The following is a 23,825-nucleotide window of genomic DNA, read 5'->3' on the forward strand; positions in this document are numbered from 1 at the left end:
ACAGTATATAACAGGGCAATATACTATATGGTAACAACATTTATATCACAGGTACCAATGGGGTCAGCAGGAGTTCTGTTCTGTCTTTTTCAGGTCACCATGAAAGCTGTAGGGATGCAAAGCATCTGGGGTTGTATGGGACATGAATCATCTATAAATGGTGCTAATCTTTGGGGAGGATTTCCTAAGGGCACATAATGGCTAGATACAGGAAACAGTCAAGACTTGAGATAATTTTTGTATATAGATTTTTTAGCTTTTTAGTTTTTAAATCAGAAGCATTTGGGCATATTAATACAATACATTCAGGACAGCATATAATACATCATTTTTTGGATAGCAATAAATTTTAAAACATTGTCCTGACGCAGATGAATAATACGCATAGCAGTGGAAGGATGCAGGATGCCAGAACATAATAGGGAGCCAACCCAACAAATACTTTTTAATCAATAAGTATTTGGAGGACGGTTTATTGTGGACAAAAGTGTCACAACCTTTACCTCTCCAAAACATTAACATTTTCTTCACTTTGAAGTGGTACGTCTTAAATATACAAAGATATAAGGTAGTTGTGAAGGTTCTTATTGGCCAACTATTGGATTTGTATGTGGTTATTTCATTGCAGTAACAAGTGAAACTGATGAAGCCTCTCTTAGGAAGTGATATTTTAAAAACCTGCAAGGAAGCCTTAAAAACAGAAGCAAGAGTTATTCTACTAGGTCTACCCCTACGTGTGATCTTTCAAACGATGAGAGGAAGGATATGTAATTAGTGGGATGAAGTTCATTCCCACCACATAGGTGTATAGACCCATGACAGATAGACATCAGTGTTTTACTTAAATAAGATATGTCAAAATCTAACGTGAACATTTGTACAAATTAATGGACAGGTCTTTAGTGTGACGTTCTCTTCTTCACAAGGGATACATTTACTTTTTCTGTACTATTTTGTGCTGCACATGATTGTGCTGTTTGACTGGGACAGGTGGTCTGGGGCAGGACTTTTCCTCTGTTCAGCCTACTGTGTCAAAGAGCATTGTGCACACCTAGAGCATTATGTAAATAATTTAGGCAAATTACAGCATAGTATGGAACTGTTGCCTGAAGAGCTCTGTTTCACCAGGGGAATCTGAGGTTGTCTGTTAGTAAGCTAGTTATTTTCAACTACTCCTGGGCTGTATAAGTGCCTGCGTGGTTTTTATCTGTTTGATTTGGCTATTCACATTTCCATAGCTGTTCTCAACCTTGCTCTTAGCTGTATTTTGAATCATTTGTGGTTTTGAGGTAGAGAAGTATAAGTCAAATCTGATCAGTAAATCCAACTTGGAATTGCATTATGTTCTTGATGCTAAAAAGTAATAAATCTATTTTGAAGTGATTATGAGCCAGCTCCCATGTGCTGGTTCCAACAATGAATTATTGCTGCAGGAACAACACTTTCAAGGAAGGCAACATCTGTTATTCCTGTAATGCTGTATTCTTGGGTTCACTGATATCTAAGACAAAATTTTATCCTTCAGAATCTTTGGTAAGGAGCAACTATAAATATGTGATAATAGCTGTACAAGAAAAAAATTATTTCAGCACATCTCTGTCATATACAACATGCTCAAAGTCCAGAATTAAGCCAAAATTGCTCACTCTTCCACAATTTTATTCAAAGGAAATTATGGTATTACACCCACTCAGCATGTTGAGATGAGTAGAATATGCCCATCACTCTCAGTATCCAGTTGTGACCTTCAAAGTCTAGGGAGGTATTCTTATGACCAGCTGGGAGTGTAATCATTTATCTTTTTTTCGTTGTTATATGAACTGATAATGGTATCAAAATGTCTTTTCAAGTTTTCAAGACTGATTTTGCTTGTTATGCATAGAGCAGACCTGGTTTCAGTGTTTAGTTTAAAAGTCAAGAAATAAATCCTGGCTTTATGATAAATACGTCAGGCTGGTCTGTCTTTTCTTTCTGAGTATGAACATGAAACATTTTGTAAATTATGGATATTTGCTTAACATACCGTCATGCAATGACATTTAAAGATACTTAAAATGTCTTCAATTTGATGTATAAATAGATTATGGCATTTTCAGCATTCTAGTCTTGTGATCAAATGGAATCTAGATCAGGTTTCATTTAACCTAGTTAAAAGTGCAATGTGAATGGTTTCAGATATCATACATGGAATTCAGCACCATACTCTCATACATTTCACACTCCTATCGAGTAAAGACTACAAAACATTTGGAACACAAATTCCAAATAGCTAGTCAGATACTCAAATAACCCATGGCATGACTTGAACTATAGTTATAGACCAGTCTGCAGTTCGAGTTCCTAAAGTGAGGGCCTTTATGTAATACTTGTAGCACAAGAGTAAGGAAGTGTGGAGTAGATCATCTCTAAGGTGAGAGAACAGTCATAGAGAAGGCATTAAAGCAATTGTAACTCAATAATAATAATAATAATAATAATAAATATTTAAATTGACTTTCCAGGGAGCCCCAGTTGTTCAGTGTGGTGTCTGCTCTGTAACTCTAGTCGAGACAACATTCATTTGGCTGAAATACGTGAGATATGCAGGTTCAAAGGTGGACCTGTATCTCTGCCCCTCACATTTCACTTAAATGCAGCAATGCCTTTTCTTCCCCCTTTTCCTTGGTAAGCATGCATTCAAGAGCAAAGATTAGAGCTAGATAAATAAAGGTGTGTGAGAACTTCTGCATATTTAGGTTCTGAGTAATTTTTGACAGATGTATTGCTACCATGTCATGGGATACTGATTAGCAAAAACAGGTTCCCTGGCTTTTTTTTTTTTTTTTTTTTTTTCTCTTACAAACATGCTACACAAAACTTACATTCTGCAATAGCTGCAATTTTTCTACAAAAGCATGAGCATTGTTTTTTTTCTGGATAATGGATTGATGGACTTCCTGACTTCAAGTGGAAGCTGTATCCAAAACACAAGACCTCCATAATATTTATGTGGCTAGTTCCTGCTTTTCTAATCAAACTGTACAGATACTGTAAAAGCCTGTGACTTCACACTTTCTGAAACACTCATGCTGTTAGGCACTAAAATGACATGATGAATATAAAACTAAATTCTGGTCACATAAGTCTCAGTTTTTATGGTTTTAACGTTAAAGCTTTCATAAGTAGTTCCACTGAAATCTGCTGAAATAGAATTGTTAGTGAAATTGAGGGATTCCTCAGCAAAAACAAAAATGCTAGATGTAGAGAAGCTAGTTGTTTATGATGATCTAAATTTTGTATTGTAATTACTATTTTATAATGGAACACTTGCATTATAAACATGATTGAAAGAACAGACACAAGTTTTTGTCCATCATTAGGGTGGCAGAAGTGATCTGTCTGTATATCTGCGTGTGCAGATCAAAACGGTCTCAGAATTCTGTCTTGGGAGCCTGAGAAATATGGGAGAACAGAATATTTGTGGAAGTGAGCATTCCAAAGCCTGTCAGGGTGAACCAAGGAAAGTGTTACAAATTTACTTCTGGATTAAATGAAAAATATCACAATACTTTAAAAAACTCACTGCCAGCATTTTCGTTTGGAAGAGGATATTTCTTCCCAGTTGCGCTATAAATATGTAATGTAATTCCCAATTATAAATAATTGGGAAAGTATAAATAATGTAATTCCCAATGTAAAAGAATTAGGTTGTAAATTTTGCAAGTTAAGACCATCAGTCATCGCTCTTCATGGACTTTGTATTCTGCTAAAGCATCAGGCACCTGAGAATCATTGAGGATTGTAGGTATGGAGGGGTCACCAAGAGGAGCTGTGGTCTCTGTGGAGAGTCGTTGGGACTTCCTCCCTCCTACAGAAAGAGAGGGGTGGCGGTTGTTTTTTTCCAGCCACAGCCACATTCTCTGATGCTAGAATGAGTATGCCAGCATCTAAAGCCAAGTAGCAGATGACTGCACAAAGTTAGCATTGCTTTGTAGCAAACGTGACATCACAGCAGTCAAGTGTAATTGTGGAAGGATGTGCACAATATATGCTGTAGATACTGGGCAGGTACAGACATAGCAGAGTGGCACCTTTGGCTTCACCCCAAAGGAAACCCTATGCTAGCGCTATCATCAGAGAGCCTGAGCCATGCAGCTCATGTCCCGTCTCCCTGTGCCGAGCTGGCTGAGCGTCCTTGCCACAGCAGAAGCCAGAAAGGAAAGAACAGTAGTGGCGTCAGAAACATGGGATTCGTGCATCTGGGATGCACCCAGCGCTACACGTGCAGCGCCAGGTGACTGGCCAGGTTCTCGAGGTGCCGCCTGTGGTGCCAGGGGCAGTCTTCCCTTCCTTGAGCCCTGCTCTTAGCGGCCCTACTATCATCCCTGGCCCTTCCCCTTTTTGTGTACAACAAAGTAAAAAATAAAAATAAAGAAATCTGTTATCTGTTGCCATTCCCAAAATAGTAAGTGTGGATCTCAGAAGCTCAGCTGGAAAGCCACAGAGAGATCTTGGGGCAGGTTTGTACCAGGACCAGATTCAAGGGAAAGGCAGAACTCTGTCAGTACAGTGTTGTCCAGAAGTCTCCAATAGGAAAGCAACATTTCTCCTTTGCACTACCAGAAGCAGTCCCCGAATCTAGTACTGTCTCATTTCCTGATCCGTTGCCATTTACTGTAGTCACTGAAACACAGTAATTCTAACACAAATTTATGTATAAATTGCTGGTTGGAAAAGTGGTAATTGGCTTTCTTTTGTAGCTGGTGTCAGCAAGCACATGAGTCCATTTTCCCATTTTTTATGATCATCAACAAGTATTGTATCAGGGGACAGAGGAAAATACTTAGAAAGAAACATTCGTTTCCCACTCATGAGTGTAGTCCTAATAGGAAAAACATGTATTCACATCCAGAGCTTGTTGATGTCAGACCACATTACTCTATTACAAAAAGGGAGACATTTTGTTTTAGGTTACTCTAATAAGCAGCTATGCTTTCCCCTTTTGATTATCAAAGGTTTATTTAATCATGCAGTGGATTTCAGGTACAGATGTTAATTTTTTATTCTATTTGTATGAATTAAATTTACTTACATTAATGGTTGCAAAAGTAAATAGTAATGTGCTGAAAACATGAAGAAACAAAATATAGTTCCTGGTTTGCCAAATCTTTGTGACTGAGAATATTTTTCCTTCCTGGTTGTTTTCCTCTAGTAAACAAAAATAAGGGCTAGACCATTTTACTACTAATAATTCTATATTGGTGCATAAAATGCTAATTGTTATCCTTCCATTTCAAAAGAGGAAGCTACCGTTTTGCTGTAACATGACACACAAAGCCATTAAAAATAAGCAAAAAATTTTGGCAAGGGAAAACAGGTACACTTGTATAAAATATGCCAAAAAAAAAAAAAAAAAAAGTAGTTCTGTAACATCAAAAATGTGGTTCTTATGTGGTTGTTTAGTGATAGAAATGGAAGCAAAGATATGACTTTCTTATTTGAAAAAAATACTGAATAGTGCAAATATCTTGTGGAGTCTTAAAGTTGTATTGCTCTCCACTAAAAATTTAGTGTGGGGTAACTGAAATTAGAACTAACAGGTGTACATGAAATACTGGAATTAAGCTTGAAATCCTTGTTCAAGCAGTATTCCAATCAAAATCCAGTTTGGAAATGGATGTCAGCAAGCACTTAGCAAATTTTATGGATGTCTCTTAGTGTAAGGAACAGTTTGTAGACACTCTACACTGTGCAATATATAAATTCATGTGTGTTTTTTTTCTTTCATTAAAATGCTAGTCAAGTGCAGGCACTGCTGATGATGTAACTTAAACCTGAATTGCTGACAAAGCCTGATTAAAGCTTGTGGAATTCTCAAGAAGTTTTTAATTGGATCTGAAATTAAGATGAATACACACCCAGAGTGTTCAAACGTAACATATGTAATAGCAGTTGTTGGAACTGCAGTGAGCACAATGGATTCTTATTGACTTTCCCATACTACGACATTGTGCTATTGTGTTTTGGTTTTGGCAGGAGATGACACAGAGATTAAATATCAGTCTGAAAGTTGTCTCAAGTTACAGGCATCAAACTGTTGTGACTGTTTTTTTAATATTCTTCCAAATACTAGAAAACATATCAGATGCATTTATATTAAAACCAAACATGGCTTAGGGAAGCAAAAAAAATATAGAGGTGATTCCCCTTCTAACTGAAGTGAATTGCAAAATTTCTTTTTACTTCAACATTGTGGTCATAAACCTGTAAAGACAATATACATTCATTTGAGAATGAGCCACCCTCATAAAATGAGACACTGGGCAATTATTATGCCATGCATTATCTATTATTAAGTAAACCTGCCCTCTGAAAAAAAAAAAAAAAAAAGTGGACTATTTCTCTCTGAATTAATAAATCTTACACGTCTATTCACTTCTATTTTTTTATCTTTTTTTCCCTTCCTCTTTGTAGACAATAACAATTTTGACTCACTTAAACGTAGTTCCCTTGAGAATAGCTCTGAAATGCTTTTGCAGTTACTCTACCACTTGCGTAACCCTATTATAGTTCAGCACAAATTTGGCCCATATTTTCCATTTGTTTCCTTTTCCAGTTTTTATAAAATAATTGAAAAAAAAATCATCTGTGCTACGTAGGTAGTAGACAGGCAGGGTTTGATCACTGAATATTATGAGTGATTTAGATTTCCCTTCTCAGACAATAGTACTTGTTTGTACTGGCTGATACTCACACTCTACAGATAACTCACTTCAACAGCTGGTAACTAATTCATCTTGCAAGCAGTTTATTTGTGTTCTCTCCATTATAGTGGTTTGGGGCTTCTTTTCAGCATTGTCATACACAATTTTTGGATAGTCAGATAAAGAGCAAATTGGTTGAAGGAAAAGGGAAAAGCTTCTTTCTGAATCCCTTAGTCTTTCAGCATTGGTGCTTTCCATTTGCATAGTAACAACTGTATAAAAGCTATTCAGTTTCTCATTTTTTTCCCCTCAGATCAAAGCCCCTGTTTTCTTTTTTTTGTTTGTTTTGTTTTGTTGGTTTTTCTGTTTGTTTGTTTGTTTGTTTTCTTTTTGTTTTAAGTACTGGGACATTTCTCCATGTATTTCAGAGCCTTTATTTATTTATTTATTTATATTCATTACTTTGTGCCAATAACAAAGGGCAGAGATGAGAAGTGAAATCAAAAGCATTCCCCAGAAGGAGGAAATTTGCCAGGTTTGCGGTGTAGGGTTCTCCCCTGGTGGTCAGTGCTACCGGCTTCCATGGGGCTGCAGTGGCTTCCCAGAGCTGGTTGCCTGGTGCTTGGTCATCCAAGCTCTCATACAGAGTGTTTTGAGGACTGCAAGCCAAACTCCTGCTGCCCCAAAGGATTGCTAGAGATTTTACACGAGATTCTATGTTTAGGTCATGTGAGCATAATTGCAAACAGTAGTTAGATCTGGAATTTTAGTCTGTCCAGTATACATATAGCTAAGCTGTCGCACATGGAAAAAGTCATTAACAGGAAACTGGCAGGGACTTGGGTTATGTGCTGAGAAACCCCAAGCGACAAGTTCAAATGACTTTACCTTGTAGAATGTGTGATGTGTGTTGCTTCCTTCCGTGACTCATAAACAGTCACACGTAGATAGGAACCCTGTAACCCTGTGTCCTCTTTTGCAAATGGTTACAATACCTTTCAAACTCATCTTGCAAAAATAGTAAAATGAAAAACTGCATCCTCATGGTCCCCACTGATCCTCACCCAGTCTGGGTGAACTCCACCGTGCATCAGCTATGGGCACTTGCCCACTCATCTGTGACAGAAAAAGCTTTATGACAGTGCTGGTGGTAGGATCATGACTGCAAGACAATCCTTCCTCATTAATTTTTGAAGTTAGGTTTATATGGAATATCATATAGCAACTCTTATCATATAGCAAAGCCATTCAGGAGTTTACAAATCCAGATCAGAAAACGATGGGAATATACAGCATAGTTCTGGTCTATAATGAGCCTACATAGATACTATGCTAAGTCAAATAATAATGGCAAGTTTTAACAATTAAAGAGATCAGAATCTGATACAACATCTGGGTGGGTGCAAGGGGCAGAGATGAGCATTCTACGATTTTTCCCACAGATGACACAGAACCTGAATTACAAGCTCACATCAGAGCTCTGATAATGAGTAAACTTGAAAGCACTTGTCCTCAAACTCTTCCATGCTATGTTGCAAAGAAAAAGTATCAGAATATCTTGGAAGTTGTGGAAGTGAAAGATATGTTAGGGTTTTATAAGCTTATTTTCACATGTTCTAAAATGAGAAGAGTAATTTAGCAGTGTTTTTCTTCATATATTTTATGAGTTTAATTTAAATGTATAATAATTCATTGTATAGATGCTTAAAAGAAAACACCAGATGCAGAGAATTTTGATGTCAAGTCTACTTCCAAATTCTCTAAATATAGAGCAAGTCATACTTTGATTTCTACTCTGCTGATGCCTATGTGGAACAACTGTGTTATCAAATGGAAGTAATAGAGAAACTATGCACGTTTTAACTTGGTAAAATTTGACTTCTTGTAAAACCAAGGACCTGAGAAGTTCCCAGTGTGTACCTAAGAAAATATAACTGTAACTTCATTTTGCCTACAGATACATGTCTCCAAAATTGTCAAGTTCTGCCTAAGAAAAATATAAAACCCATCAGAATGATACTCATTTCAGGGACATCTACTTATACCTTGGACCAGAGAGAATTTATAAGCCTTCGGGGTATGTAGTGTAGCTTCCATCCAAAACCTAATCTTATTTTCAATTCAGTTGATGAATTTACCATACTGGTTTCAAAGTCATAGGGCATGTTAGCTGGAAAGATAAAATTTCTTCAGAAAGGGGGTTGTGTATTTATAAGGATAACAGTAATATTCAGAGTGACATCATGAAGGGTTATAAAAATAATCAAAAGAGTTTAGTGAAGGAATTAATACATTACCACACAGAATAACAAATGGGAGTAGGAAAATATGATTATGTGGAGGTTTTTATAACTGCCTTCCACTATTCTGCTTTCATCTCCCTCTGTGATCATCAGGGCTGACCACCAGATTGCACACATCACTTTGAAGTGGTAGACCACTGTTCCCAAATAGGCAGCCAACACCAAATAAATGTGGTCACGGAGCTCTTGCAGACCCTGATAAATAAGGTATTGTTTTGTTAAGGAGCATGAACAAGTATGGTATAAACATAGTGAAGACCAGGTATTTAAGGATTTTGGGGAGGTATATGCCATGAGCTTGGCTGATTCATGCTGTGGGAAAACCAGAGCTTGTTCTCTGCTGCATTCTTGCCTACAGACTGCTTGTGCACGTTTGTTCATCGCAGCTGGTTTCACCAAGCAGTGGAGACAAGCCCACAGATCCATCCCCCCCAGTGCAGGAACAACGTGTTGTCACGTCTTGTGGTAACCCTGTAATGCAGAGAAACTGGCATGAGGATGAGATCAGGCTGGCTCTGTTTTCTGATCTGAAGGAATGTAGCCTCACTGACCTCATATATATGCAGACGTTGGCAGACGCTCTTATTCACACCACTCTGTAATTGAGCATTGTGCTTAGCCCTCATGCTGCATCATGCAGTGCAGCAGCTGGCAGCGAGTGGCCTTATGAGATGACAACATTGCATCAAGAATAAAAGCAAACTCCTCAGCTAAGCTGACCCTTACCCAAGGGATGGCCTAAGGTGGACCACGGCCTCTCATTCCTGGTGAAGGCCCATGAGAAGGGACCCAGAACAGAAAACCTGGCTACCCAATTACTTATGCAGAGGACACTGCAGAGGAAAAAGTGTGATGGGCAATAGAGTCTCTAGAGATGAACACCTGAATACAGGTGAGCTGGTGGGAAAACCCTCGTGAATGTCTGAGACTCCAGTTACCTGCCTACAGAGCTTCCTCTGCTGTGGAAGCCCCTGTGGAAGCCACCATAGGAATTCCTTTAGAAAAGCATTCGTTCTTGGTGTTACTTCCACATGGAAATCTATCAGCAACAAATGTCATGAGTGTATAAACTGCATGTACAGTCTTACCTGAAACCAGCTTTGTCCACCCCCTCTATCACAGCTCAGGTTGGCCCCAGAGGCAAATCTCTGGTATCCAAGTTGAACAGACATTATTTCTGAAGAAGAAGACTTGTCCTTTTGTTCTGTTTGGACAGGAAATTAGTTTCTGAAGAGTATCCATCTATTAATGAGCAGTATCTGGTTGAACAAGCTGTCCATACGCAATAATTGCTATTGCAATCTAGGACAGTGAGAAGATGGTTATTAACATCTAATCATCAATCTTTGTTTTCTGCTATAAAATTGGGTGCTTGGGAAGCATCAACTGGCCTTGAAAGGTAGAAATGATTTGACTCAGCTCGCTTAACTCCAGTTTTCTACAGTGTAGGTAGTTCAGAGCAAGGTGCCGAGGTTCCTTGTATGCTCAAAGGCCATCTTCAACAGCATTTAGGCGTAGACTCTTTGATGGTAGTCACAGATATTATGTAAGAATATTACAACCCCTGAGTAATCCTATTAATTAATATAATTAGTTCTATCAATTATAATATTTAAGGTTCCACCAGGAATGTGCCAGAGAGAGCTCCCTGGTGCTGGAGCGCAAAGGGTGTTCCAGGAGGGGATAAAGAGAGGGTGGCGCGTGGGAAGGTCAGTGCAGTTGCACCACCTTCTGCGTGAGTGAGCAATGGCAAAATGCCACTCGTCTGAGCTGATCTTGCCGAGGGGCTGTGTGCCTGAGGGCAGAGGGGCAGGGACCCCGTGCCACTCCCAGCTGGCTCCAAGCTTGGGGGGAATGGTCTGTCTCTGCATGGGCCATTACAGCTTGATGACGGTTTGCTTCCCAAATGCTTTTGCCAGTTTAAACAATATCTTATTCTGGATTTTCTTTAGATCAGTTTCCTTCTCTGGTGAGATAGAGTAAAAACCTCTACAGGGCAACAATCAAGCAGATCATGTTTAAATAGGAATCTGTTATTGGTTTTATTTCAGCTACAATAAATAAAATAATCTTTTACAGAAAAAAAAAAATATATATATATATATATAAAAATTTGTTAGGGTTCAGCTACCGGGACAAAAATGTTGTTTCTGCTCCAGCAACTGCTTTTGTGTTCCATAAGAACTCATTTACTAACCCAGTTCAGTCTCCACTTACTGGAGAAGTCTGGGGAGCAGACCAGAGATAATTAGACATTTAAGGAAAAGCTCTGATGAGGATAATTCAGAAAATAAACAGTATAGTAAAAGACCCGTGCACAATGACTACAGGTTATTATCTCACCCTAAACCAGTATCTCAACCCCAAACTTTTTTTTTTTTTTTTAATTCATTTGAAACACAAGGAAGCATGTACTGAAAATGCAATGAGAAAACATCATAAGACCAGTTCATTTGCATGGCATGGGTTCATGAAAGATACCTCTATCTCTACAGGATATGTCTGTGCTATGCTATAAATTATTTAACTTTACTTTGATTTCAGGAGCTGTAACAAGGTGGCTTGTGGTTCAAATCTGTATTAGGCTGTAGTAGTGTGAAAAAATGAACGGCTCTCTGTTCTTGTGTTTGATCTTTTAAGTGCTTTTTAGCAATATTGAATATCCAGACAAACCAATGTTCAAAAGCTACTGTGGAAAGTGATCAGTGGTAATATAGGCAGAGATGATTAAAACATGTAAAATAAACAAAACCTTGGCATCTTCTAAACATGCCTGTAAGGTCCAATCATTTTCTCTTCATCACATGTATTTCAAATGATTCATTGATACATTATGAAGAGAAAATTTGTATATATAGCAAAATTCAAAAATAGGTCATAGTTATTTTTAAAAATAACACTTCTCCTTTAAGAACGAATAGCTGAGAGTTATTATACCACATCATATGTTCACATGAGCAATGCTATTGACCCCAGTGAGGATAGCTGTGGGAGCAGAGGGATGCAAAATCAGGTCCAATTTTTATTTGCTTATTCTAGCACAGGTCCTTCTCTGAAAAACACAAAAAAGACTCTGTATTCCTGCAAAACTTGTGGCATTATCCTTTGTAACCTTGATGAGGGTGGGGAGTTTAATACCTGACCACTCCCACCAGCACCTTTGCACAGCTGCTCCCAGCCTCACACTGCCCGAGGCTGCTCTCCCGAGGAGTCTGCGCAAGCCAAGCTCCTTAATGTAGCACTGCAACACACTGACCCCAGGAGAGTGCTGGGGCTACTGCTGTGAGAAACGTGAGAATACATCCTCCTTCTCATAAAGAGAGGCAAAGAATTTAGGGGCCAACTGGAAAGGTTTGGTCAAGTTCCCACTGAAGATACTTGAAATGAATGAAACTGAATGAACTAGGAAAGACGACAAAAGACTGACAAAAATGACAGTTTAATTAATAGGCTCTGTTCAGCTGTCAGAATCCCATGCATCTGGTGACAAGGCATAGAAATGATACATCAGCCTCTACTAAAGTCCTGTTTACTATCTTTAAGGTAGTAAAATATGTTTAAAAACATATACTCGGTTGTCTGCATGCAGCTGGAAGTCTTTCACACATGCCCTGATGCACAGAGATTTGTATTTCAATCACAGATTTCCTTGGACACTCAATTTAACTCCCTAAAACAAGTCAAGACTGACACAAAAATGATTCCATATTGCACAAAGGTATCATACCTATCTGTGAATAAAGAGAAGGGGAGGGATTTCAACTTTGGAAATACAAAATTCACAGTTGTAAGTTCTAGTGAGTTGTGGTGGTTCTTTTTTTTAATTACCCAGGTTAATAATTTATTTTACAAGTGCTAAAAATAACAGCTTAACATGGTGTTGGGTGCTGTTGGTTTGTTTTGGAATGACAGAGATTTCCATAAGAGAAGAATATGGAATCACAGCCTAAAATCTCACATCGCAGAGGTAATGTCTTCATTCTCGCACTATACTAGAACTGGCCAGCTCCTAGGGAATGTCATCAAAATGATTGCAGCCACCAGTGAAAGCACATCAGTCCCTTTCACTAACTGCAGGTATAGCAACAGAGATTTTGCCACAGTCATTTCTTATAGTGAGTACTCAGCTATTCAACAGAGTTCCCCTTTAATGAGAAACCACACCATTTCTCATGAGGCACATGCAGTGGCACGTACAGGATATTGATTACATCTGACCACATCAACACTAAACCTCCTGGCATTAGTACCAACTCAAAGCTAGTGATTGAGTTACCACGGGTATGTTCGGGTATGTTCCTGCTTCATAATGGAGCCGGCACACCTGAGAGCAGTAAGAGGTCTCAGGGGGATCTCTGAACCGTTGGTACCCCTCCAAGCATCCTTACTGCAGCTGCCTTCTTGCTAAGGGGGAGGTTCTCCTCCAGAGAAGGTTCTGCCTAGTTTGAAGCCCCTGAAGGAGCTTTTCTTTGTGGAAGAAAGATCTGTGAAAATCTCTCAGGTGCAGTCTAGGGATCGCTCATTTCAGGAAGAAGCTGTAGAGCTTTTGGAAATGGCCTGTGCGTGTCTTCTGACTGTGTATTGCATGGCGCTCATGGGCTGTGTTTGTGGGTAAACACAGCAGAAAAAGTGCTTCCAGCTCGAAGGAGGTCAACAGGGACAGGCTGAAGGAACAGAGCTGAGTTCCAGTTCAGCTGAAAGTGTCTTGTCCTGATTGCTCAAAACAAGGACAGTCAACATGCGTTACTTGAATCAGAGCTGAGTATCTAGTCAGTGGTAAGCACAGTCTTAGCAGCAAAAAGAGAGCAAGAAAGTGAAAAGTGACAGAAATAGTCAGTATTTTGTTAGTTATTTTGATCTCCAAGATAGTATTTTGATCTGCATGTCTTCTCTGCCTGTGAATTCACATACCCTCAGCTGATCAATTTTCTTTCAACTGCATAGCTGTGCTGAGAATCAAAAGGGTCTAATACAGCTAGTACAGGATCTCCCTGTACACACACCTTCCCTGAGTGAACTACTCTTGTGTGGCTGCTGGGAGATTTTTCAGGCTGTGAACCTATAGAAAAAATAGGTGGGTCTGTTTTCCCTAGTCATCATATTTAGTATTACACATGCCATGATGATGAAGCATTGTAAATCATGAGTCTGCTTGCATTCACGGACAAACCGGTCATGCAAAAGGCTCTTTGGAGTAGGAATTCAGCAGAAGGCATTTTTACATCTGTCAGGGTGTGGAGTGACTCACTGGGAACTGTATGAATAGTCAAGACTTCATTTTCAGTAAGACAAAGCTATGAACTTTTGTCTGGCACATCAGTGGGGAACACATTCCCAGTGCTGGGGACTTCGTTCTGGGGGCTGATGCTATTAAATAGCAGACGGATGGATTACTTTTTTTTTTTTTCAATGAAAATGTACTGGACACTGTGCATTTTTGTGTATGTCAATATAGCATGGACATAAGGCTGCAAAGCTCAGTGTAGAAAATAAAACTGAGAAAGCAAGAAAGGCATGCAGTGGTATGTAATCAGAGGAGCTTCTACTGTAATCAGAGATATGATATATCACAAGGTGTGTCAGTTTCCTAAGTCAAAACAGTATTGCAGTAAATCAACAAGAGAAATGCACAGCCTCAAAGCAGGCATGGATTGGGATCTGTCCCAGAGATCCTAATCTGTCCCCTTTCCCACCACTAGCTCATTCCCTAAATCCTTCCCTGCCCTCAGGAAGGCTTGCAGATTACCTACAGTGCAGCAGGACTGCAAACTCTCACGTAGACAACAACACATCCTTTACTGCCAGAGCAGCCAGCCTCTGATTTTGCCATGCACCTTAATTCCTCCTCCCATGCATCTCTCCTAAATGTAGTGCTTGTGCAAAGGGTCTGCGAAGAATCTCTCAGCAACATCCTTACCTCTTGGTGTGGCTCATGTTAAACCACAGCATTTTACCAGTGTTCATTCAGTGTCACCATACCTTAGCTCCTCTGACTACCCTAGACAACTTTGTCACATTATGAATTGTAATGTATTTATTATAATCAGGTTCTCAAATTATATGCCTTAATCTGTCATGATTCTCATCTCTGATGGCCAGCAGAACCTGCATGTGCAGGAAGGTGACTGGAAGGAAACGAGGGTGATCAGTGACAAATCCTTCCCACTCAGAGCTCAGGGACACCTTCTTTACCATACAAATCTAACAAATGCTTTTTGGAAGATTACTTTTTTTCCAGAACAGATTTTTTTTTTTTTTAATTATAATCAGGTAACATGTTCAGTTATCAGTTAATTAGTCTATTTAACGGACATAAACTGTGTTAAGAAAAAATTGATGTCAGGTAAACCTTAAATGTAAAGGATTAAACTAAAAAGCAAGCCATAAAATTTGAGATTAGAACAGAAAAATGGGAAATTAAATCAGCCTAAGCAATCACAGAAGCAAACAGATTTGTGTTTCAAAGTAGTGATAGATTAACTATTTCCTTTGCCCTTGGCCAAGGCTAGACAATTGCCAGCCAGTACTGGTTCCCACTTGCTTTATGGAAATAAGGAGCTTGATTTTTTTTTTTCCCCTCCAGACCGCAAATTAAGCAACGATGGGGGTTTTGCAGCTTTGAGGTTTTGATTTGCCCTGCTGCATGATGAGAATGAAGAGAAGGGGGGGAGAACCATTTTTTGGCTGCTCTCTGCTCGAGTCCAGGCTCAAAGTCCCTTCCAAGGTGAGATGCTGTGGCCTCAGGCTTTGTTCCATCCAATCTGCATCACCTGGAAGACAGAGTTGTCTGCCAGAGAAACTTTGAGAGTCTGAAATCTGAACAGCACTTGGGAACTGGAGATGGTAAACATAAAAGATGGTAGGAAAAGCTTTATAAACTGAGAAAAGGCTAGGAGAAAGGTTGCATATGCTGGTCACAGATCAAACCAAAATGCATTAAGTGAAGAACTTCTGTTACATGCATAGTAAGCTCCAGAGGTCATCACTGCAGATCAGACATTTCTAGCATTTATTTAATTTAAGTAAATTGTAAAATACTTCAAGAAAGTACTGGTTAGGTGGCAGGATAATGTATCCTTAATCTGTTCTCGCAAGGACAGGATCACTTGGCTTTTGAGTCTATGGTCTAAATTCATTGTTTCTGTAATGGAGCAGCACTTTGTAGGACTACTTGGTGCCACTTGAAAAAGAAAGACAGCAAATGTGAGCTCCAAGAGTGCAAGTACATGAACAGGGCATGTCTTGGAACAGGGTGAGGAATGCAGATGAGAGTGCTAGAAGGTGTGGCAGGTATGTGTGAGCTGTCAATGACTGTGTAGCAGAAATCCTGATGACACTGAGGTGAAGGAGTCCAAGAACTGGAGCAAACCCTTGCTTTGGTATGAAATGAAGGACTGATCTGCAGCTGTAGCAGCTAGTGCACGTTATTAGGATGAAAATGCTGTTCAGCAGCAATTCTGACTCTCACATACAAATTTGGACATGCCTGGTTGCTATCTTAATTTTCAAAGACTTCATAATGCTTTGCACAGCCATCACGTCTTTCATTTGAGACTTCACCAGACGGGGCACTTCACAGCTGCTTCCAACATTATCATCACATCACCTCTCCAAAGCTGACCTTGACATCCACTTACAAGTGAGGAAAGGCAGCAAATTAGGGGCTTATTTTTTCCTGATGGAAACTGAATATAACTGAGAATGTATCATCTGATGAATATATCATCTGATAGATGAAATATGATGGATGAAATGTGATAGATGAAAACCACTCTCTAGCATTCATAAACTGAAATACGAAAAGTTGCAGTTCTGCACCTTGAAATGTATGCAGTCTGTCAGATTGCATGTCAAAGTTATGGCTGGATCCAGCCCCCTGCCCTTTTCAGACTTGTGACTTAGTTGTGAGTCTTTATTTCCTCATTTTATGTACTTCTGCTATGGAACGCCAAAGGGACCTACACAATACATACGTGAACACTTGCTCTATGTGCCTACACTGCCTCGCTGCAAAGAATGACTCTGAAATACAGGTGGTCAACATTGTACCAAATTGCTTCCCCTAAAAAGTTCAGTGACAGTCATCTTATGTGCTTCATTGGCTCTTTGACTTCCCGTTGGCAGTCCCCACGTTGTGTGAAGCACTGTAGCACACTCCTGAGAAGACAATTGCAACACCACAGTGAACACTGGGTGCAATTAGTGCTTCCTACCTGGCCATAAAGTACTCCCTGGCCATGAAATGAACCATGCACCTAAGTGATTTTCCTTCTTGCCTGGCAGTTGTCCTACCAAGACATCCCTGCTCCTCCTGTGGCTGGAAGGAGCAAAAGAGATCCTGCGACTGGCAGGTGAGCAGCTGTGGGTTTGGCCCATGTCCAACCAGCAGCGCACAACTGTGTGCTACCAGCAAACGCACTGAGGTATGCCAGGCGAGAGTCATGCTGCTTCTACCTCATTTACACTTTCAAGACTCTACATCCCAATTAATTGGCTAGGAGATTGTAGGACATTGTTGCTTTTTTTCTTCTTTCCTTTCTTTTCTGCATAGTAACTCAAGATATTAACTACACAGACAGGATTTTTGATTCCTTAAAAAAAAAAAAAAAAAACAGACTGAGCTACTGAAAGTAGACATTTGTTGATTGCACTCAAGGTCTGCAGACTTGGGGCCTTATTAATTTATCTGTGTTGTCACGAACCCTGACGTGCTGATACAGAGGGCTTGAATATACAGTGCCAACAGCCACTTGGGGATGCATTCCTCGCCAGCACTACACAAAGCCACTGCAAGCAACTGGCATGCACTGTAAAGCAGGTGAGAAATGGGCAAGCTAGGAGGGAAGGGAAGCACAGGCTGTACTCTGGTATAAAGTAATGAGGGCTTCTTTTGTTGGAAACTTAATGTATGTGCCAAATATAATCACTGCCACCTAAAAAAAAAAAGGAGGGGGGAGGGCTGCTCTGGTATAGTCATCTATGTTTTAATGGCTGTTCATTGTGAAAGCTAAGAAATGCCATCCTGTCCACAATAAGAGGCCATCTCTGAATCATATCCTTCATTAAATATGCCAGGAAGCAATGCAATGGAGGTTATTGTCACTGTATACAAGTTATAAAGTTTCCTGGGACTAAGCAAGGGATCTAGAGACATTCTAGAGGCTTGTTATCTGCTCCATGAATTCTCTTGTTCGAATGAGTTAATCCTTGGAAAGCTGCTTTAACACACCAGGAGAACGTTAGTCATTCCTTAACAACAGCTTTGCCCATCCCTATCAAAGAGGAAAACAAATCTTGTCCTAGTGATTATCTTCTGAGTCCCCAGCTTTTCTGAGCCAAACGGATTTGCACCACCTGAGAAGAGTGAAGTTGATCTTGTATGTGGACAGTACCATAATACCACAATTAAACTATAATTTTTTTAATGCATACACTTTGGCGTATTCCTTCAGTGAAAGCTAGTGCAGCCTGTGCTACTGATTTCTTCCAGGTTGACTCATATTTATATCCAATTGTTACAAGAAAAGAAGAATGAACTTACTCAGCTAAAATGATTACAGGAGGAAGAGAGAAATCAATTTAGGAAATACGAATCACTTGAACTTCACAAAATTCCTGGATGGGGAAGCTGGGGCTCAACGATAATATAAAAAGTCTGTTTGGTACCAGAAACAAGCCAAGTCCTGTGGCTCCTATGTGGGCGTTTAACCACAAGACGTCCTATCTTCATCTAAATCAAGATGCTCATCAGTTTTTTAAAAGGTGATAGTCTAATCCTTTTTCTTCACATGTAACAGACAGTGCACAAAGAAACTTAGCTTTGTATGTTATGTGTCAGAGCAGTCTGTGATGTGAGAATGAAGCAAACCAACAACCCCATCAGGGATACTAGCAGAGCCCAAAGTAAGTTTTCTGTTGCAGCTAAAGTTATAGGAGAATGATTTCCTCGTGTGATCTAACATATATAGTTGTTACAAAATCAGTTGTGCTACTTTAGTGGAAAAGGGGATTGTAGCGACTGGTTATGTGGCCTGACCAAACAGCTTTATACACTGTGGAGATCATAAAGATTTTTTATTACAATATATGGGAATAAAGTAGAGATTTACATCTGACAGTAAATTAAACTAAGATGACTAACACTGTAGCCATCCTGCCTTGACTCTCTTGGATGTTACTTACCCTGGAGTGAAAATGCTGGAGAGAAAACTTCTAGCACCTCATGACCCAGGGAAGCCCAGCATGTTAAAAGCAACTAGCACTTACTGCAATATATTGCAGCAGTAAGAGTTGACTATGAAGAAATGCATAAGTACCTAGAAAAACTGACTAAGAGGGAAATACAGCAGAATTAGAACTGGAAAAGATGCAGAGAAAGGCAAGAAAGATCCTGGAAGCCACCAAACTGCTTCTGTGTGGAGGATGAGTGTGCTGGCCAGGACTCCTCAGCCTGGCAAACGAGGGGTGGGGAGAGGATTGCATGGGGCTGCAAAACAATAAGCAGTGTGGAGAGGGTAGATAATAGTGCCTAGAAAGAGCCAAGGGTCATAAGAGCCAAGTTCAAAGCAAGGTTGCCCAGAGAGGTTATGAAATCTCCTCTGCATATATTCAAAACCCACCTGGATGCCATCCTGCGCAAGGTGCTCTAGGTGATCCTGCTTGGCAGTGGGGTTGGACTAGATGATCTCTAGAGGTCCTTTCCAACTTCAACCATTCTATGATTTTGTGATTCTGAGTCATTCCTCAAACAGCTGTCCTAGCTCTGCAAAATGCTTTGCAAAGAATATTTACAAAACCATGCAAAAATTTCCCAAGACTCAAGGGAGAAAAGGGTAAGTACACAGAATAGAGCTGTAAGGAATTACTAAAAAGACTACAATTAGCTCATAAAAATACCCTGGACTGAAAATATCAAAGGCAGGGAGATTATTGGGGAAAAATGGCAGATATGTGTGCCCTTCTCGTACTGTTCTATAGGTCTCTGCTTACAGCTTGGCTAAGAACAGTGGACTCACAGCAGCTTGGTCTGATGCAGCATGGTCCATGTTATGTCATACAACTGACCATCAAGTGTGGCTTTTCAGAGACTGATGTGTGTCCTACTCATCTGTGCTTGCTTTAGGTCCATCAGCCTCCAAGATAGCAATGTGGAAGGCAGTTTCTGGTCATAAGAACTTTGGGCATGCAGTTCACCCCACAGCTGCACATTTGGGCATGCAGTTCACCCCACAGCTGCACCTGAGTCACATCCAACTGCACTGCAATAAATTAACTGAGGAGCTGAATGCATCCTCTGCCCTGCAAGAGCTGGTATGCGCAGCCCTGCCCCTGCCTGCACATCTCCAGCACAGGGAATTGGCCAGCAGTGATCCTGTGTGCCACTTACTGGCTTCACACTCTGCAATTACAGAGAAGCCAGGAAAGAAAAACAAGACTGATCTCTAGCAGGGACCCAGGAACAGGCAGCATAAAATGACTCTGGGTTGGGTTCAAAGAATGCATGAAGCAGCATATTAGAGCAATCCAGCTTGGCACCACATGAGCCTGTCACTGCTGAGACAGCTACAATTGCTACCCCAAGACTAAACTTACAAGAAATACAAAGCCATTAAAATACAACCAGTCTCTCATCCTTCTGCCTGTAGAAATCTTACTGAGAATCTGTTAAGAGCAAAGCAAATCTGACATGGAGCTGAAGATTCATCTAGTTTACTCTTTTCACCATGGGTGTGGTTTTTTTTTTTTCTAGTTTTGTGTTGCTATTTCCCTTCTGATAATTGTTGCTCCTTGCTGAAAAGTCTGGACAAGTGTCTCATAAACACTTCTGCAAGAGGGATGTGGTGTTGGTTGTGGATATTTAGAGCCACTGCTCTGAGTGATCACTAACACTCACGGATGTGAGAGTCTCTGTAAACAAGAAAAGAGACAGATCTGCTTTCATATGCTGACTGCAATGACATGGGTCTCTAGTCTCAGGAATAGCATCAAAAAAGATGTCCTGCTAAACAGTATACTTATTTATATCACGACTGTGCTAGTACATTGGGTTCACTTCTGCATGTTCACTGAATATGACTGTGTTCTGGTGTCCTACATGTTTTTCAGTATAGTTTCATGAAAATATAATTGGAGATTCAACTGGCCTTTAATAGCACAGATTTTAGTAGATGACAGAATTACACAGTTCTCCTGTGTGGTGCAATGCTACACAAATGCTCTGCTGAAAGCTTCTGCACTGTGCAAAGAAAACAACAAATATTTTGATTAATATGAATAATTGTCTCTTTACTTATTATCTAGAAAATCAACTGATTGGTATTCAGACATAAAATTAGCAATTATTTAGAAGTTGTCAGGAAAACCCTTACATTTCAGGCATGGGACTTCTTTCTAGATTTTGTCTAGTGAAGAGGCAATTGATTTCATGGACTCTTTCTCCCTATAGCCCGAGCGATACTGGCTTCTCTTCATAAGCAGCAAGATAACAGGGTTGCGAAAGCCTCAGAGCTATGAGCTGTAACCTTCATAATTCAGACCAGTACAGCTCTGCAGTGATCTGAATCCATCCCAGAACTGTTGCAACAGCCTATAGTTTCTCCAGACGCAAGGGCTGCACTGAGTAAAGACCCTCATAAACTCTGATAATTCAGATAACTTATGCCCACCTTTCACCTCTCAGGTTTGTATTCCTCATCTCCCTAAAACTCACTTCTACTCCCATAGTTTTATCTTGCATACTTCTTAATATTTGAACTTCTTAATACTTGAACTTCTTAATATTTTTATGTATGTAATGCTTTTTTCCTATCCATTCCCTTTCTTTCCTAAGTTACTTCCACAGTAATTCCGTAATTGCTTTTAAAACTTTTCCTACTAGAAAGTTTTGTCTACATTGTATTTTGAACTGTGATTCTAAGATTGCCTTTTACAAGCAAAGGAAGGAAGGAAGGAAGGAAGGAAGGAAGGAAGGAAGGAGAGAGAGAGAGAGAGAGAGAGAGAGAGAGAGAGAGAGAGAAAGAAAGAAAGAAAGAAAGAAAGAAAGAAAGAAAGAAAGAAAGAAAGAAAGAAAGAAAGAAAGAAAGAAAGAAAGAAAGAAAGAAAGAAAGAGAAAGAAAGAAAGAAAGAAAGAAAGAAAGAAAGAAAGAAAGAAAGAAAGAAAGAAAGAAAGAAAGAAAGAAAGAAAGAAAGAAAGAAAGAAAAAGAAAGAAAGAAAGAAAAAGAGAGAGATAGAGAAAGAACTTAAAGCTGACAGAATTCTGCATTTTTTGTCCAAGGCAATAAACTGGTATAGGATAAATTTTGGGCAAGTCCAGACTTCACTCTGAATAGCATAGCTAGTCCTAATTTCTGAGAGCAAAACCTTTTATTTCCCTCTGAGCATGCAGTCAGGGGGTAAAAACCATACTTGATTGCTGGCCAAACAGCAAACAGCAGAATCTAAATAATCCTTTCATTAGCAAAAATGAATCCTTAGCAAGATAGCCCACAAGTGAAGTGATTCTCTTTGGCCTGGTTTTCAGAGATCCCAGGTAACTGTAGTTCAGAATATCTAAAAATATAGATGCTTGACCTTTCCGTTGCCAAAAAACAGAGCAAGGAGTTCCTATAGGAACTTCCTATAGGAGTTCCTATATTTTACATGTATTTTGGCGGCGTGAAGTACGTTACAGGCATTCACACGTGGGCTCTGGTCCCAAGGTATTCATGACCAGAATATGTTGTTCATCAGTATTCAGAATGTTTCTCCCTTCCTCGTGCTTATCTCATGTCCTTGCTGTCTGCTCCTCCATGTGCGGGGTCTCACAAAACTGCTGTGGTGTTCCCCATCCAGCAGACTGGCAAAATCCAAGTGCTGTTGTCAGTGACGTAGGCGGTGTCACCAGCTTGCTGGGCCCACATTGTCCCTGGGCTTCGCTGGGCACCAGTTTGACAGAAATATTCAGCTGAACGTTTTACTCAAAACTGGCTGTCACTAATTTCATTGGAAATTGTCTTTAAATTGACTGGTCTATGACAGATTCTAGAGGTGACCCAGGTACAGTCCCCTGCCCTCTGCTTCTCTAGAACAGTTCATTGCTATCTGCAAACCAAGGCTGAAATTCAGAGATAACTCTAGAGTGATACCAGAGGGAAGCAATGAGGAGAAATAACCAGATAAGAGGAGTTTGATGGGGAAGCTGGGTCTGTGTGGAGGCTGAGAAAGGCTTTGGCACTGGTACAACCTCTTGGGGAGGAAGAAGCAGCAAGACGCAGTGTCTGCCTATAGGGCTGGGGGTCGCAAGCAGCTGCGGCCACCCAGCTGGCAGGCCTGGGCATGGGGCAAGGCTGTCAGTGCCAAACCAACAGCCACTGCACACGGGCAAACCTGTACTGTACTGGGCAGCCCAGAGAGCACTGGGAGCACTGCCGGCCCTGCTGAGCACAGGAACCTTGGGGGTGATCCTTGTTCTTGGCAGACAGGAGGGCAGCACAGGGTGATGACTGCCACCAATATTCAGAAATTTGTCTGCATGTTCAAAAAGCCACAAGGTTAATTCAGAAAAGCACAAGGCATATTTTTAGACCTTCTCTACTTCCTTGTCATAATAAACAATAATTATGTACTGACTTTACACAGAGATGTTAATTTTAAGTCAGGCTCAAGCTATACACGCTCAGTGGTGGGGCAAGGCTGTGGGGCGTTCGCACGGTGAGGCTAGGAGTGCGGGCAGGGCAGGGCGTGGAGCCTGGCTGGCTTTATCTCAGCTGTCACCGTGAACTTTTCAACTCTCACAGATGCTGAACAGCTTCAGCGTTGTCCCCTCTGTCACAGGCTGTTTCAAAAACTTCAGCAGCCTAG

At 40.2% G+C, this 23,825-nt stretch overlaps 1 long non-coding RNA gene across 1 annotated transcript; it reads right to left on the reverse strand.

Annotated features, from left to right (window-relative positions):
• Positions 1-231: 231 nt before the first annotated feature.
• On the reverse strand, positions 232-22,129 carry LOC311441390. Its single transcript, XR_014695920.1, has 2 exons — positions 20,193-22,129; positions 232-20,160 (listed from the first exon to the last, which is right to left on the reverse strand). It is a non-coding gene; the product is annotated as an uncharacterized lncRNA (long non-coding RNA).
• Between the last annotated feature and the right edge of the window lie 1,696 nt (positions 22,130-23,825).

This window comes from Aythya ferina (assembly GCF_964211825.1).
Source record: "Aythya ferina genome assembly, chromosome: 9".
NCBI lineage: Eukaryota > Metazoa > Chordata > Aves > Anseriformes > Anatidae > Aythya > Aythya ferina.